At 43.5% G+C, this 16,986-nt stretch overlaps 1 protein-coding gene across 4 annotated transcripts in view; it reads left to right on the forward strand.

Annotated features, from left to right (window-relative positions):
- The window catches only part of PALLD (palladin, cytoskeletal associated protein), a 243,944-nt gene that overhangs the window by 75,083 nt on the left and 151,875 nt on the right, over positions 1-16,986 (forward strand). The window contains exon 1 of one of the 4 annotated variants that reach the window (XM_079991344.1): positions 3,799-4,053. The exons of the other annotated variants lie outside the window; for them this stretch is intronic. The gene's annotated coding sequence lies outside the window, so the exon portion shown is untranslated. Of the gene's footprint in view, positions 1-3,798; positions 4,054-16,986 lie in introns of those variants that run through there. 4 annotated transcript variants of the gene reach the window in all.

A 16,986-nucleotide genomic window follows, 5' to 3' on the forward strand; every position in this document is an offset into this window, starting at 1 on the left:
CTCCCTTCCTTTTGCATGTTTGGCCATCTGTTCCAGGAAGGCATCATCTATGTCCTCCGTTTGGCTTGGGGATCTATAGTAAACTCCCACAATGAGGTCCCTGTTATTCATCTCTCCCTTAATTTTGACCCAAATGCTCTCACTTTGGCTTTGAGGTTCTAAATCTTGGATCTCTTCACAGGTATATACATCCCTGACATATAACGCCACTCCTCCTCCTTTCTTGTCTTGTCTGTTTCTCTGAAATAGATTGTAACCCTCCATTATTACATTCCAGTCGTGGGACTTATCCCACCAGGTTTCAGTGATGCCTATTATGTCATATTTAGTTTGCTGTACCAAGAGCTCAAGCTCATCTTGTTTATTACCCATGCTTTGCGCATTAGTGTACAGACATTGAAGTCCATTAATCATTCCCCCATGTCTCTTATTTAAGGATTTTTTCCTCCCACCACTAGGTCTGCGTGCTGTTTGCTCCATTTGGTCTATGACATTTGGATGATCATGTTTATCAATTGATAGACTCCTACCTTCAGGAGCACTGTCTTCCTCCCCCACATTAGTCAGTTTAAAGCCCTCCTGATGAGGTTTCTGAGATTTTTGGCAAAAACATTCCTCCCAACCGTTGTGAGGTGCAGCCCATCGCTTGCCAGAAGTCCATCTTCAAGAAACTGCAGTCTGTGATCTAAGAATCCAAACCGTTCCTGTTTACACCATTTGCGAAGCCAGCTGTTCACTTCCACTATTTTTCTCTCTCTCCCTGGGCCACGTCGTTCAACTGGGAGGACAGATGAGATGACAATTTGTGCATTTAATTGCTTCAATTTCCTGTCCAGAACCTCATAGTCTCTTTTGATCTTCTGGAGGCTATTGTTTGCAGTGTCATTGGTTCCCACATGAACCAAGAGGAAGGGGTATTTGTCAGTGGGTTTTATGATTCCTTGTAGTCGTTCAGTTACATCTTGGATCTTAGCCCCGGGGAGACAGCACACTTCCCGAGACATCTTGTCAGGCCCACAGATCACTGCTTCTGTTCCCCTCAGTAAGGAATCCCCTATCACCACTACACGCCTCCTCTTAGGTTTGGTCGGGGTTCTTCCGTGATCTGTCCGTTCCAAGGTCGCCTGCACATTCCCTGAGGACTGACTTTGCTGCTCGTCTTCATATACCTGATCGACTGTAATGAGGGAGAGATCCTCAAATGGAGTCTGCTCTTCGTCTTCCATTCTAGGGGAGAGGACCTCAAAGCGATTGTGTATTTCTAAACAATCAGAGCGAACCCTGGGCCTCCTACTTCTTTGAGTCACGTTTCTCCATATATCTGGCTCCTGTGTTGGTGAACTAGCCTCCTTCTCAGGGGAGTCCCCTGTCTCCTCCTTGGTGGAGACGGTGTGCTCTGTTGCTTCCAAGAAGAGCTCCAGCTCTCTAATTCTTTGGAGCGTAGCCACACGTTCCTCCAGTTGCTGGACTTTGTCTTTTAAGACGGCAATCAACATGCAATTGCTGCAGGTAAAGCTGCCTGCAACCTTTGGCAAGATGGCAAACACTGTGCAGGAACCGCAGGCGACTGCAGCTGTTCCTTCACTCTCCATCTTGAGAACGTGTCGTTGGGGCTGGCTACAGTGGTCCTCCATCATAAGAAGCGTGCAGACAGGACAAGTAACTCCCCCCAAAAAAACCCTAGGTCTCCCCCAACAAACGTTTGAGACTAGCTCCCCTAAATCTAAAGATAGATCAGCCGCTGCCCTACAAGCTCTGATAAGCAACTCCCACAGCTAATCACCTACCTCAACAGAAACCCTGCCCCCTCTGACCTTTGCACAGGGAGAGCAGCTAATCAGCCACAAGAAACACACACAGGAGAAAACCCTTTTTGCTCCTTCTTCAGCCGCTGCCCTACAAGTCCTTATACATGTGGTACTCTTCCCACATGTTCAACGTGCTGGTGTAAGACTCCTGAAAAGCAACTCTTGTCTGCTTTTTACCGATACAAAGCAACAACAGAAGCCTAATACCTTTGTTAGGATTAAATTAAAAGTTACTAAGCAGTGAGCAAGCTTCTGGGTTCACCAGAGCTCCTCTGTTGATTGGTTGTCTAAAGAGTAGTGGGGAGAGAAAATGTTGCTGGGCCCCGTTCCAGATTTTAATAGTCTTAAACTGGAATAGAGGGGGTGACTAATAATGCAAACCTATGGTTTTTTAAACTCAGAATTAAGTCGCTCTGCAACTTTGGGACTTGCTCCCTTCTAGGTATGTTTAGTTTTTTGAAGTATGCCTCACTGAACATATTTGGACTTAGTTCTAAGTAAAAACAGGATTGGGCACAGCCCAAGAGCAGTGGCTATTCTTCCTTTGAAAATATGAAATGTAGCTGTTGTTTTGATCTAACATGGGACAAAATAGATAGGTATTTTTTAGGGTACCGGGATGTTACTTAAAGGCAGGCTGCAGTCGTATTGATGTTCACCTGGGAGTAAGCCCCATTGAACTCAGTGGGGCTTACTACTGAGTAAATATGCATCAGATTGTGCTGAATGTAAGCTATTGAAAACAGATGGTTGGAACATGTGCTTATATGTGTGGTGGGAAGAGCTACATATTCCAAAACTTTTGATGTGGTAAGTACATATCCAGAGCTATCGTACTTGTGCTTCGTATTGGGAGTATAAATCCGCTCTCACAGTAGCAACTATCAATAGCTTTCTGGAGTATGAAAAGTTCACTGGGCAGGAAGGAGATACTGTGTCATGAGAATGAAAGCAGCATACAGGCTTTTGGGTATTATGTATTAGTTTAAGACATTTTTGATGATATTAATTTATGTGCAGGGTATATTTCTTTGCATTATTGTTCAAATGCCAGTTGTATTAGTAATATTTTTGTTTCCCCTTTTTTCCTTCAGTGTATGCTTTTCGACATTTATAGCAGTACTTCTTTAAAAATTTAGCTTGCAAACTTTGCTATGCTTTGAAGTTGGCTTAACAGGGGGGTGATGATAATATTGCACTAACTTGCCTTGTTAGCCACCTTTTAAATGTTACTTATTTAATATTAAAACACTGTGCCCACTCTGATTTTTATATAAAAAGGTAAGAAAATGGCCTACTTTCAGAAAGTGAGCTTGGATTGGTAGAGGCCATCACTGACAACTGAACGAGGTGTTGATCGCGGGTACAAAATACACGTTCCCCCCAACCAGTCGAATGCAAGAAATTGCATCGTCTGCCTTTTACCAAACATAGACCTCATCCAGTTCGCTGGAACTGCAAAGGGTTGGTGATATTATTATCGTTGGTGCCAAGGCGCCCCTTTGGAAAGCAGCCTGTGACGTCGTCGCCAACAGCAGCCCGGAATCCCAAGTGATGGGAAAGGAAGCAATTGGGGACTTATTGCTGCCAGGTGACAAAGGGAAACGCTCAATAGCTGTTGTGCTGGGACGGATGAGGGGCGTGGCAGGCAGACCGGCTGCTCGGATAAAAGCCACATTGTGTTGAATAATTAACTGTTAATTGGCGCTAAACACTCCCTTCTGCCTGAGTCGCCTGGGAAGATTCGCAGAGCGAGGGAGTTCCAGATTTATTTTGTACAAACTGATAGTCCCGGGTGGAGAGGGGAAAGCTTTGCGCGCTTTCCTCCCCCCGACCCACTCCCTGGCGCGCGCAAGCCCCCGTGGGTATCCCGCCCCTCGCGGGATGACGAAGAAAGCCCCGGGGCGGCCCAGATAAAGCGCGGCCCCGCCACAGGTGCGCCAGAGCAGTCCGGAGACGGAGAGCCCGGGTGGTTTGTGCGCCGTGTTATTTTTGGACATCCCCGGCATTCCTCCTCCGCCCAGCCCCCCGCGCGCTCCTGCTGCAGGCTCGGCGAGAGAGCGCGCGCACCAAGACGCGCTGCTCCGGGGGAGCAGGAACAAGAGCAACAAGTTGGCCGCCCGCCAGAGGACTTCAGCTCGCCTTGCTCGCTGCCAGCAGCCTTTGTTCTTGCTTGGGAATCGCTCCGGACTCCTCGCAGGCGGCGAGCCGCTTCTCCCTTCGCCGGCTCCTGCGGCACCTCCCGGTAAGTGGCGGCGAATCCGTCCGCTGCCTATTAGTTCCCTCTCCCTCTCTCGCCCATTCTGCAAAGTGGGCTGAATTGAGAGCAGCCGGGTCGGAAGCCGGCGAGCTGCTGATAACCCGAGAACAAGGAGGCATGAAGAGCGGTAGGTAGATAGGTAGGTAGATCAATAGATAGCTGGGGTGTGTGTGCATGGGTTGGGTCTCTTCTTCCTAACACTGCGGTAAGTCCCAGTGGTTATAGCGAATTAGCAAATGTGATGCATTGAGGCGGGGGGAACTGCTCAAAATGTGACTTATTTTTGTGAATGATCCTAGTCGTGCTCAGAACTGTTTCTTTACCTGAAAGTTTATGTTTCTGCCTTTTCTCCCCTGAACAGAATGCAGGGCTTTTGCTAAAAAAGATGCCGAAGCGTTTGCCTTGTTGCTAAAATAAAAGGGGGGGGGGGGCTTTGTTATTGGGCTCTGAGTAGTGAGCTTACTTTTTTTGTAAAGGGGGAGGAGGGTCTTTCCTGGCTAGCAATAATAAGATAGCTCTGTCGAAGTTGTACTGTTTAATTCTTTAAGCCGGTGTGTGCGCATGCCTCTGGCTCTCCAGAGGTTGTAAAGCACCTATCTGCATCCAGGCAGCATTGCTTAATGGTTGGGGACCGTGGGAGTTTTAGCCTGGTTAGCACCTGAATGTCCTCCAGTTAGCCACCCCTGACAAGCGATGAGTACCTGAGCTGCGGGTATTATTCTGTCTGATACAAGTAACAGAAGTCAATAGTAGTTCATGTACACCATCCCACACACTTCCCCTTGCAGGACTCTGCTCAATGAAAGTCACAAATAAGCCATTCTTTAGAGCAGCCTGTTCGTTCATTCATTCCGCACTGTCTTCTCTCCAGCACCCCCTCGCTATCAGCTTCTTAGTATGATTTACACAAAGCTAAAAAAACCAATAAAGGTACCAAAATATCTGAGCATGCGTTGTTTTGAGTGAACCACAGGGTTCAGTGAAAAATGCTTATTCAGGCTTTTGTGCTACTCGCTGCCCTCATCAGTTTTCTTTTTTTAAAAAAAAAAATCCTATGTTTTCACCAGTAGCTAAGAGAGCTGGGCACAATCAGGCCAGATTGAAATACTTCAAAGGCCCGTTGAATTTCATGGGGAGAAAGTTCAATGCCCGCCTAACTTTCCTTTGAAATTAAAGAGATGGGTTTCTCTGCCCAGATCATGACTCCTGTGGTTGCTTTTGTATAGTACAACTTAGTTAAAATAGATGTGTGTATGGGGGTGGGATGGAGAATGGGAATATATCTCTGATAGATAAGAACTGTTGTTCCCACAGTGGCCTGCAAGTTAATTAAATGATTGCTTTCGGTTTGCATTTCTTTGTGCAGAAACACACAGAGAGACTCCTGTGTTAAGTTGAAGTTTAGCAACAATCATAGAAACCTCTCCTGACTCTAAATGAAAATTGGATGTTGTCTTAGCAATATTTCACAATACTAACTCTGCTGTCCTGCTTTGACAGCTAGGCTGGATCTATGAAATAAGAATCTCCCTTAGGAAGTGCTGTGTCTTAATATTACTGATGTGCAGTAAAGTCATAATGCTACTTGCTGTTTGTGCTGGCCACAAAATCCAGCCAAATTCCCTTGACAAAAATGGTAATCTAGTCTGCTTAGGCAAACAGAAGCATAAAAGAGTTTAAAACTGTTGTGAACTGATAACTGTTCTGCAAGTGTTGTTAAGGTCATGATTGAGTGTGAATGGAAATGGTCAGAGTAAAGCTTGTTTCACTTCTTTCCTCCTCAGTAGTCCTATCTAAGTCTGAATAACAATTCTGGCGTCTTCTGTTGATCTCTGCAGGGGCACACAGGGAACAAGTGTTCTGTTAATCTAATCAGCTGCTTACTAATGGGGATTTTGAGTTCTCATTTAATGTGGATGGAGCTTAAAGTTTCATTCTCTTTTCAGTGGCTTTCCCCCCCTTAACCCAGCAAATGTCGTCACTGCATTGAGGGAAACCATCTCCCTTGCATGCGGTTGTTTAGTCTATTTATAAGATAGAATTCACTCTGTTGGAACTGGAGACTGGAACTACCAAAGATTCCTCTTCAGAGCTAAAATTGGAATGGTCCTTTCTGAGTTTGTGCTTTTCAGATGGTATTATGTCTGGCAATATTTTAAATTCCTCCATTTCCAGAGGTGCAATATCAGTTCTGGCATGAGAAATATGCTGCTTACTTTGGGGGGGGGGGGGGCGAGGCTGCAATCCTGAAAACCACTCACTAAGGAGTTAGCTCTGTTTTAATGCACTGATTACTTGTAAATAAACATAGGTTTGTGTTGTAAATCAGTTCACGTTTCAAGAACTGGATTTTCATAGAGCTGGAAAGGACTAGAAAGTCGCAGCAAATGGCCCTGTGTAGGGTCCCCTATAAATCCACCCCCCTTGGGATTGCTGACCACCACAGTGCATGACAAATGGAAATCAGGAATGCACAAAAAGCACCAAGGTAAATATAGAGCAGCAGACAGCTCCAAAAATGCAAGCCGCAGGAAAAGTATGTGGGGAAAAGAGCGAAGCCTGGGTCACTGATTCTGACCTGGGATTCCCCACCACCACCTAATAAATCTACAGAGCCTCAGATGAAATACAAGACCACCCCACTCAACGCATCTTCTCTGTGCTGAGTGCATGCAGTTTATGAACACAAAGTCCGTCCTAAAACTTCTACATCTTAATTGTTTGAACTGCTGTGGAATAGTTCAGTCTTATCATTAGTTGGAGCAAGTCAAACAATTAAGGTATAGAAACTAGATTCTAAAGGGTAGAAATAACCTGCTGTTTAGGGGATAGCTGTAGTCTTTCACCTTAACTTTGTTTTTGCTTGCACGGTGCACTGTTCTAAACATGTCATTTGACACTAAATGGGAACTCTCACATGGCTAATAATACAAATTTTGCTCTTGCTCTGGGAGCAGATGCTATGCACTTGTTCAGGGGTTTACAATTGCAGTACTTAATTATTAATTGCCTGAATGCTTTGCTTAAATTAATGAGTAGAGAATTGAATCTCCCTATATTAAACCTTTAGGTGTGGTTAATATTGGGGCTTCTCTTAAGAAATGCTGGCAATCTACCTACAAATTGGCAAGTGTACTCACGTAATTCAGAGAGTAATGCATATGTCTGCACCTTGTTTGCAAGGTTCAGCCAATTTCCTTGACCATACAAACCATGGACTGAATGCTACGCCTGCTGACCTATTCAGCATACTTGGCCCACTTGGAAATGACATCACTGCACAATGCTGGCTGACAAATGCGAAGAGAGCTTGCAAACTTATGGAGGCAATGCTATGAGAGTCCAGGAGGGGAAGCAGACAAATTGGGGGGGAGGGATGACATTATTTCTGAGCTTTTCTTTCTTTTTTTTACCTCCACATCTCTAAATGATACCTGTGCCCTGTTGAATACTGAAAGTCACAACAAGGACTGTGGGATAGTACTACGGGTTAATTGGCGTAGGAATGACAAGCTCCTTCTGTTTTTAAGGGGACGTAGGTGGCGCTGTGGGTTAAAGCCTCAGCGCCTAGGGCTTGCCGATCGAAAGGTCGGCGGTTCGAATCCCTGTGGCGGGGTGCGCTCCCGCTGCTCGGTCCCAGCGCCTGCCAACCTAGCAGTTCGAAAGCACCTCCGGGTGCAAGTAGATAAATAGGGACCGCTTACCAGCGGGAAGGTAAACAGCGTTTCCGTGTGCGGCTCTGGCTCTGGCTCTGGCCAGAGCAGCGATGTCACGCTGGCCACGTGACCCGGAAGTGTCTCCGGACAGCGCTGGCCCCTGGCCTCTTAAGTGAGATGGGCGCACAACCCCAGAGTCTGTCAAGACTGGCCCGTACAGGCAGGGGTACCTTTACCTTTACCTTTTTAGGTAGCTTGGTACCATAAAAGAAGAAAAACATTGGCAGGATCACTAGGGTAAAATTACTTAAGGAGTTTTACTTATTGATGTGTTGGTTACATTTTTATGGAAGCGCACAACAATGTGTTAGCAGTAAATATAGCAAGGTCAATGCTCTAGTCCAGGCACCCCAACCTGCGGCGCTCCAGATGTTTTGGCCTACAACTCCCATGATCCCTAGCTAACAGGACCAGTGGTCAGAGATGGTGGGAATTGTAGTCCAAAACATCTGGAGGGCTGAAGGTTGGGGATGCCTGCTCTAGTCTGTACTGATTGGCTGCTCCAAATATAGTTGGGTTTAGGAATACAAGGCCATCTTAGAATGCTGTAATTAACCAATGCATCTTCCAGCTGATTGTGGTGGTATATCTATATGCTTTACAGTTTGATTTGGTTTTTTTTTAAATCCCACACTGTTCTGTCTGGTATTATCCAGCAGCTGTGGTTTGTGGTACCTTGCAGCGACGCTATAGCAGTTCAGATGGTTTCCTCCCAGGCCGACTGAACCATGATGTCACTTTCTGCCTTCAAGGCTTTGGATTCCGCTCTGACTTTTTACCCTGGAGAAGTGGGAAATGTCCCAAAAGTCAATTCCAGCGCAAATCTGCCTGCTCCAGCATATTCTAGCGCTTGAAAAAGTTAGCCACCAATGACTTTTGTGGTCAGAGCAATTCAGAGCTGGTTAAATAGGATTTTGTAAAGGGAATGTGCAATATACATTTTAACAAAATACTATTTTTTGTGTTAATTTTCTGCGTTATTGAGACCACATGTCTGCAATCAATATATATATATTTTTAACACAAATGTTTGGCTAGGTTGTTTGAACTGTTCTTTCTTTTATTGCTTGGAGAGAGAGAGTTGAATCATGTCAGAAGGCTTGGGTAAAGTTTTCCCACCCTCAGCTATTTAGCTGGGAGCCACCACCTGAGGCTGCTTGGTTGAGGGCAGGACTGTAATGGGAAGGAAACACCTGAAAGACTTCAGCCTGTATCTTAACCTTGTGTTTGCTCCTCCCACCCCTCAGGTACTTAGCTGGCAACCACAGCCTAGAGGCACAAGCTGAAGGGTTCTTGATTGTGGCAATCAGCCAAGCAATCCCTGTGGGCCGTGTGATTCCCCTTTTACAAGGAACACCTGTACTTTCATCAGCAAACCCCACCCTTGAGGTTCTGTTATGGATGTTTCCATGGATTCTGATGGGGACGACAGCTGACAATCAGCATATTAAGGAAAGGGAGCAATTTGGTACATGTGGAATTGTTACTTGGCTGCTGCTGCATAAAAACAGGCAAACTGGACTCAACCCACCCTCAGGGTATTTCTCAGGGTGGGGAGAGATGCCAGGTATGCTGTAGGCAATGGGCTGCCCAGTGATAGGCCAATATCCTGAAGGGGAAATCACCGCTTTGCTGTTCATCTTTTTCGGATGCCATTGGGGACCAAGGACTGCAGCCACATGAAAGTGGCAGATAGATGGTGGCAGTACCCTGAGTGAGGTGCAGGGAGATGAAGATCTCCCAGGGTGAGAGACTGGGAGAGGAAAGGAATATTGACAGGTGAGGGCTGAGAAGGTCAGTCATTGTCTGTAAGGGCCAGGATTAAGAGTTACTTTGGGATAGAGAGAAGATTCTGTAATTGTGCACTGTTTTATATTTTTTGATACCATGCTGCTGATTTTATTCCTTACTTTCTATGCCCTTGCTGTTATGAGTATCTGTTTTTTATTGTTTTGTTATAATTGTATTTATATAACTGTTTCAATCATAGTATTGTCAAGACATTTTTGTTATGGGTTTACATTTGTGTTTCATGTTGTAAGATTTCCTGTGGTCTTCCAAGGAAGGGCAGTATATAAATTAGCAACAACATCAACAACGTATAAAAGATTTTCCAATTGGAGGATATTTTGTACAATGGGCACACTGCCAGTTCTTCATGGTAGACCCACACATTCCATGCCCCACATGAGAAATTAATTCTACGCATGTTTGGAAGGCTGACACGTTAGACAATAGGCATAAACGGCATAGTCCAAATCTTGCTGCATAAACCGCCATACAACTTTGACCAGATCTGCACATTCAGCAGAATGGGTTAGGAAAGAGGTGTAGGCAATAAAATGTAATAAGGGTGTAGGAAAAAGGTAATAAAATAAGCCTTGGAGCAAATTACATGTTACACTTCCAGAGGTTCATTACATGCATTGTATGTGTCAGGGACTGCCAACAAGCTTCTGGGAATGGTGGTGGTGGTTCTGGAAATGGCAACAGTTCCTTTGCTTGTGGTGAAGCTTTTCTGGATGTGTTGGGGTGCTGAGATGTGCTATGTGTGTGATTAGAAATATTTGGGCAGAGCAAAGTGGGGAGATGTATATGTAGAAGTGTGTGCATGGGTGAGAGAGATGTAGTTCATTTGTGTAATCAGTGTGGTGTGGCCAATTTAGCGTTATGCCACAAAATGGCAGCTGTTTTGTGACTGGCACTTGGCAAGGCACTTCTTATATGAGGAGCATTCAAAGATCTCTATTGCCACATCTATTAAGCACTGAAACATTCACTTCAAAATGGGGGTGGTGCTTAAAGTGTGGTTACTTTCCATAAACTGCCAGTCAGTGTAGGAAACTTAAAGATACTTGGGAAAAGTTGACAATAGCCAGGGATGCCAACTTGAATAAAATATTGGGGGGGGGCAGGTAAGCCCACATAATGAATCACGTGATGTGTCTCACACACCATTTGAATGGCAATGCCCATCAACATTGCCCCCTCAAATATTTTATGGGGGGGGTGACGTGACCTTAGCCCCTATGATTTAGCTCCTATGATCTATTTCCATGCTGTGCTGACTCTCCCAGGAGCTGGAACAGCACTGTAGTCTCATAATGCCTGTTTTTTGTGGATCTGACTGTCTGTCTGTTACTGGGCCCAATTTATATTGATTGATAAAGCCCTGAATGACTTGGGATGTAGATATTTGAGAGCACATACTTGAGAAGACCAACATTCCTGGGCCTTGAGATAAGGGGAAGAGGCCCTGCTTGTTACCCCCACCCTGGTGAATGTTGCTCAGGGTGTGATAATGGAAGAGAAGGCCTTCTTGGTGGTGGTGCCCTGGTTATGGAACTCTTTCACTAGTGGCTTGGTTATGGAACTCTTTCACTAGCTATGTCTGGTGATGGTGCCCTGGTTATGGAACTCTTTCACTAGTTATGTCTTTGATGAGCTTCTCTTGCCACCTAATTATTTTTTATCATTCATGCTTATGATGTATCTGATTAGATTCTCTGACCTCTGAATTTAAAACATTAAAGTTGTCTGATTCTGTAGGTGTTTTGGTGTTATCAGGTGGTTTATTGTTTTTATTTCAATTGTTTCACATTTAACTTTTGTTTTATTTTTACTGGGCTTCCAGAAACAACTTTGCTACCCTTTTTTCTTGATGAAAAGTGTTCTACAAATACTGGACTAAGTAAAATAAATAGCTATGTTGTTGCCCTTCCCATCTGACTTCTGGCTTCCCATGCCACTCCAGTTAACGTAGGAAGCAGCCATCCTCTACCAGCAGTTGCAACGTTTACTGAGGCTGAAAACACCCAAAAGGGCAGGAGATCTCCTTAGTGTAATGTGACCATCTATTCCCTGCCAGAACCCTGTAACTGACCCTTTTGCATAGTTATTTGAAGCTTGAAGCACCATCCCCCTCTGGTTCTGGAGTGTACATTTTCCCAGATGACAATGATTAGTCAGTGCATAGACCTCTTCCCCTTTCATTACATCTGGGATGGGGAACCTGTGACCTTCAATATGTTTCTGAACTCCATCATCCTTGGCCGCTGACCATACCAGCTGAGGCTGATGGAAATTAGGAGTCTTCTTAACAACTGGAGGGTCAAGGTTCCCTATCTCTGCATTATGCAGTAATGGAGTACCTCACTACAAGAGACAGACCAATGCCAAGGGGCAACCTGTGTTTTACAGGGAATTATTATTCACAAATAGCCTTCAGGATTGACTGGTACAAGAACCAACTTATCTAGCCTTCATGCTGGCCCTTCACTTTCTGGATGTATAATAACCAACAACATGGGGGACAAGCAGCCCTCAAAAGCTTCCCACCGCAGCTGTCATCTCAAGACACATGGGTGCTTTTGTTGACTTTCCCTAGTCAGGTGTGGAAGAGGAAGTTTGAGCGGGCAGGCAGGCAGAGGGTAGCAGTAAGAGAGAAAGTACACTAGTCTGGTTCACTCACCTAATAGTTAGTAATTAACACTCATCTCATAGGTTGTTATTAACAAGAGCTTGTGGTGCTGTGAGCATTCTCTGAGCCCCAAACATACGTTTGTATTCACATGTAGACTTGGGTCTTTTTTGTTGGTGAGTCTCCAAATTGCCTTGGAAATTATGCTGACAGTCTACCGTCATCTGTCCAGAAACTGGTTTTGTCAAGCCTGATAGCCCTAAGAGACAGAAAGCAAACTTCAATACCACTATCTATCCACTGTGTGTGTGTGTGTGTGTGTGTGTGTGTGTGTATTTAGTTTGTCATTCTTTTTAGCTGTGCTGTGGAAGAGTGAAATAACTGCCCAGTCAAAACAAAATTAAATTTGGCAGGATCATTATAATCCTGTCGCCACATATTACTCGAGAATTCTTCTATAATAAGTTGATTGTAGAATAGAGGATGCAAGACATCCATCTTATCTTTCTTCTAGATGATAACCACCATCCTAGCCTGCCATTATAATGGCCACCACAAAACTGTGGGAGTCATTACTTATAAAATGCTATTGAGCATCCAGATGGAAAATTTTAACCTAACTTGGTATTCAGTTGTGTCACATTTTCCATTCCTTACAACCCTGTGTGACTTTTGAAATATGTACATTAATCATGGTTCACTTGAACTTTTTGCTCCAATTTTGATGAATTTCTTCATGTGTGTTTTTCAAACCAGGGTGAGCATCTCTGTGTGTGAGAGAGATTTACCTAATAGTATTAAAGTCTAATTTCTACACCTTGTTTAACTGCAATACTCCTAAGAGAAGCATGCAATTTGGCAAAGCCTATTTTGGGGGCACTGGAAATAGCTGCATTGGAAGCCACAGATCAGTCTCGAAAAAGATCCTCAGCTCCTTTGGGGCAGGTTAGGAGACTTGGACTCCTGCCAAATGGATTGCTGTGGCAATTTGAGTACATGAAGTTTGCAGCTAGTGGGCCAAAAGTGAGGTCTTAATGGGCTGTATGAGGCCCCCATACCATGTATTAGTTACCACTAATATAGACCTGCTACAAACATTCTATTTTAAATGATGATAAAAATCTACAGCTATACTTTGTAAATTTCTTTTTTCCACTATGTAATAATACTACTTAACTTATGAAGGCTATCTATTAAGATTTGTACTTATTGTCCAATATGGAGACAATACTACTGCTGCATGTTGGTGACTTGTGGAAGTCATTTGGTAGTTCACCAAACCTCAGCCAGTGTGATTATCAGCAGAGTGTGTGGAACTCCAGCAGAATCTTCAGTGATTTCCTGCACCCATCAGAACATCATCTTCCAGAGTTTCCGGTTAAGGGAAAAGTTCTTCTGCCACATAGTTCAAAGTGTTCGTTGTCTCCAGACACAAGACAAAGCTAAACACTGCTATCTACTATACAGCATACAGTTCTTCTGTAAAGATATATATGCACAGATCTTATAACACTACCACCATGATAGCTAACACTGTTGTGTAAAACCCACAGCCTCTTCCCCTGAGTCTCAGATTCAGACCCCGACAACAAACAGGTCAGGACACAACCAAGACATGGACAAGATTGCAGGCATAATGAAAGCAATGCCCTAGAGACTAAGTGTCTTTACATGTAGGCATATTCCTGAATAAGTGGGAGGGTGAAGGACTCAGCAAGTCATACACTGGACTTTGCTGGTGTTGCTATGGTAACCCAGTGCACCTGGCACCCTTATCTCAGAACATTGACCTTGCTGGCAGGGGCTGATGGAAGTTGTAGTTCAACACCCTCCAGAAGGCCAAAGGTTCCCTATCACTGTTCAAGGCACTTCTACAATATAAAATATTTTTGATCTGCTAAGACCTTCAGGATGCTCCTTTAAAGCATACCATAACATCCAAAGAATTTTGAAGTTCTCTCACTCAAGATGATGTCTTGAAGCACTGGTGGTGGTGATTATTTTTATCATTTGCAGCTCATCACAAAGCCGTAAACAACTTGGGGTCAATGTACTTTTTAAAACAAAATCAAGAAAGACACTATATTCCTGATATTCCTGTGCAGTCTTTACAATCTGCCACTCAGGCACATCTGATGGTGCTTGGCAATGTCCGACTGTCCTCAACATGAAATTGTGCATCTGGTGTGATGGCACTGGGGTCATAGAACTCTCTGCGTAATGATATCAAGCTTTCACCATCGGTAATCAGTTTTAGGTGCCAACTTAAGTCTTGGTTGTTCCAGCGAGCCTTTTGACAAATACAGTTTCCTGTTTTTATAACCTTGTTAGGTGCCCTTTTCTGTACTTCTGTTTCTTTAATTAATTTTGCTTTGAATTTATTATGTTTTGGTTCTAATTGAAATCTTGTTCGCAGCAGAAATGTGCTTTTATATGGGTTTGTGGTACAGACATGAATAAAACAAGAATAGTAAATAGGTTGCTGGAATGTTGTATGTGGCTTACAGAGATTTCTAGGTTTTAAAAACTAATAAAAGCGGAGAAGAATGAATTAGGTAATGGACTGTGCATGAAATAATACAAAACATTGGCTTCTAGAAAAGTGATATCACCATTGGCTTTCATAATTTATTTGCCTAGTCTTTCCTTATTTAGTCTCTCTCTAGACACTTTTCAAAGAATGCCCCCAGAACCAAATTAGTCCCTTAAGCTCTTCTTACTTTATAGCATGCTTTATGCTAACAAATAGTGAAGGCAGTCCATATCCTGTTGCAGTCCATGGCTAAAACTTCCAGTTGTTGGTGTCCCCCCCCCCTTTTTTTTTTTTTAAATAGCTCTGGAGTTCACCCAAAGTAACCATAGAGAATACTGAAAAGGAAGGGAATAGAAAGGAAATAAGAGAACTTTATTTCTTCCAGGTCAATGAGGGGAATCAAGTGTACCCAAAATAACTTTAGTCACATCTCTTTAAAAAAAACAACCCTGTTTGACTAAATTGAAGCAATAACAAAAAGATGTTGCATTTTATTTGGGATATATTAAATAAGCAAGCTGGAAAGAAGCCATAATAAGCAGAATCCAAATTAAACACTGCTTGGAAAGCCAAATGTGTGTTTTCTAATATGTGTGAGTAAATTGGAGCTCTCCATTCAATTTTTCTGCCTCTAGGGACATACAGGCATAAATAATGGCAAACACATGAAACAAAGTACTTGGAAATGTTTAAGAATGCTAGTTTCTAAATGCCAGTTCCATATGTCTCAACTGGGCTTGTCTATAGTTCTAGAGGGTGTCAATGTCGAGGTGCCGTAGAGTACATTTGATCCCTAGGAGCAACCTTAGAAATTGAAGTCGGTACATTTTGCATTTCATTCCCTCCATCATATTTCTGCTGATGCTCCCTCCACAATGGTATTAAACAATCCAATGCATAATGGGTGTGCATGGATTTCATTGCTCTGTGATTGCACTATCACCCCCATCTTATGCCGTTCACCACACACACACACACACACACACACACACACACACACATTTATATATCCCTATAAGCCTCTTCATTTATTTATTTTTAAATCACCTTGGAAGATTTTAAGATCAAATCGATGTAGCAGAGGGAAAGGAATTCTTTTGTGATTGAAGAATAAAACAGTGGTGCGTAACACTAACAATGCATGTGTGCTTTCCAAGGCTAATCTAAAGCAAAAATGCTCATCCAGCAGCTTTAAATATCATTTGGAACAGGAAAAGCTTATGCAGGCCATATTCATTGTGTATTCCAACATTCGTGGCTTTAGCAGATCCCCTACTTTACTATAATTCCAATTTTCAATATGCCTTCTCAGGAGAGGGGTGTTGTTGTTTTTTGGGGGGTGTATATTGGCAGTAACTGGCCACCTGTACTTACTTATCAACAGACATCTTTTCCCTGCACTCCAGTGGGATATATGGCTACTATGGTGTTTTTCTTTCCTCCCAAATATATATGGGAGACTTATGTGCGTGATTTCCTTTTAACATTAACAGGAGTAGCCTGTATTGCACTACATTAGTAGACCCCCAACCCCAATATAGCTGGCAGTAATTTACTGCCTGATCAAGCAATATGAGAAGTTGTTTGCCATACATCCAAACCTTTGTTCGCTTCGCTGTGCTGGGGAGCCAAAAAAAAAAAAAAAAAAAAGAGGGGGGAAAAGGAAAGAGCTAGATATCTTTATGGCTAACAACATTAGTAATTCTATACATTAAGGATCAAATCTAATTCTGCCGAGCCTAATAGTGGAAAGGAGGGTGGCCTGCAGTCAAAAGTACAGAACTCCGATACAGATTTTGGGTTCTGTTTAAGCTCTCCACAAACTGTCAGCGCGAAAACAAGCTGCCTAGTCTTGCTTTCTCGAGAGAGAAATATAATAGGAAAGCTTACATTGCAAGGCTTTTTTTTTGTAAAGGGCAGCACAATACCCAGAAGGAATGTGATATAAAACCTCAGTCTTTTCTGAGCCTAATGGCACTAGCAGGCTGACATGGTTAAGGTTTGGAGCTTTTTCAGTTCAGAAAGATGAGTGTAGAGCGTGGATGTGCTAGAGGCATATGAAGTGAGTTTTGTTGAGACAATGGAAATAGAGAGGCTTTTCTTCCTTTCTCCTACTTGAATCTGGGCCCATTCAAGGAAGCTGAGTATTCAGGGCAGGCAAAATAAAGGATTTCTCCACACAGTGTATAGTTACTCTGTGGGATTTGCTCGCACAAGATGGCCACTTTATAAGAAGATTGCACAAGTTC

Source organism: Podarcis cretensis, assembly GCF_951804945.1.
Source record: "Podarcis cretensis genome assembly, chromosome: 9".
Classification (NCBI taxonomy): Eukaryota; Metazoa; Chordata; class Lepidosauria; order Squamata; family Lacertidae; genus Podarcis; species Podarcis cretensis.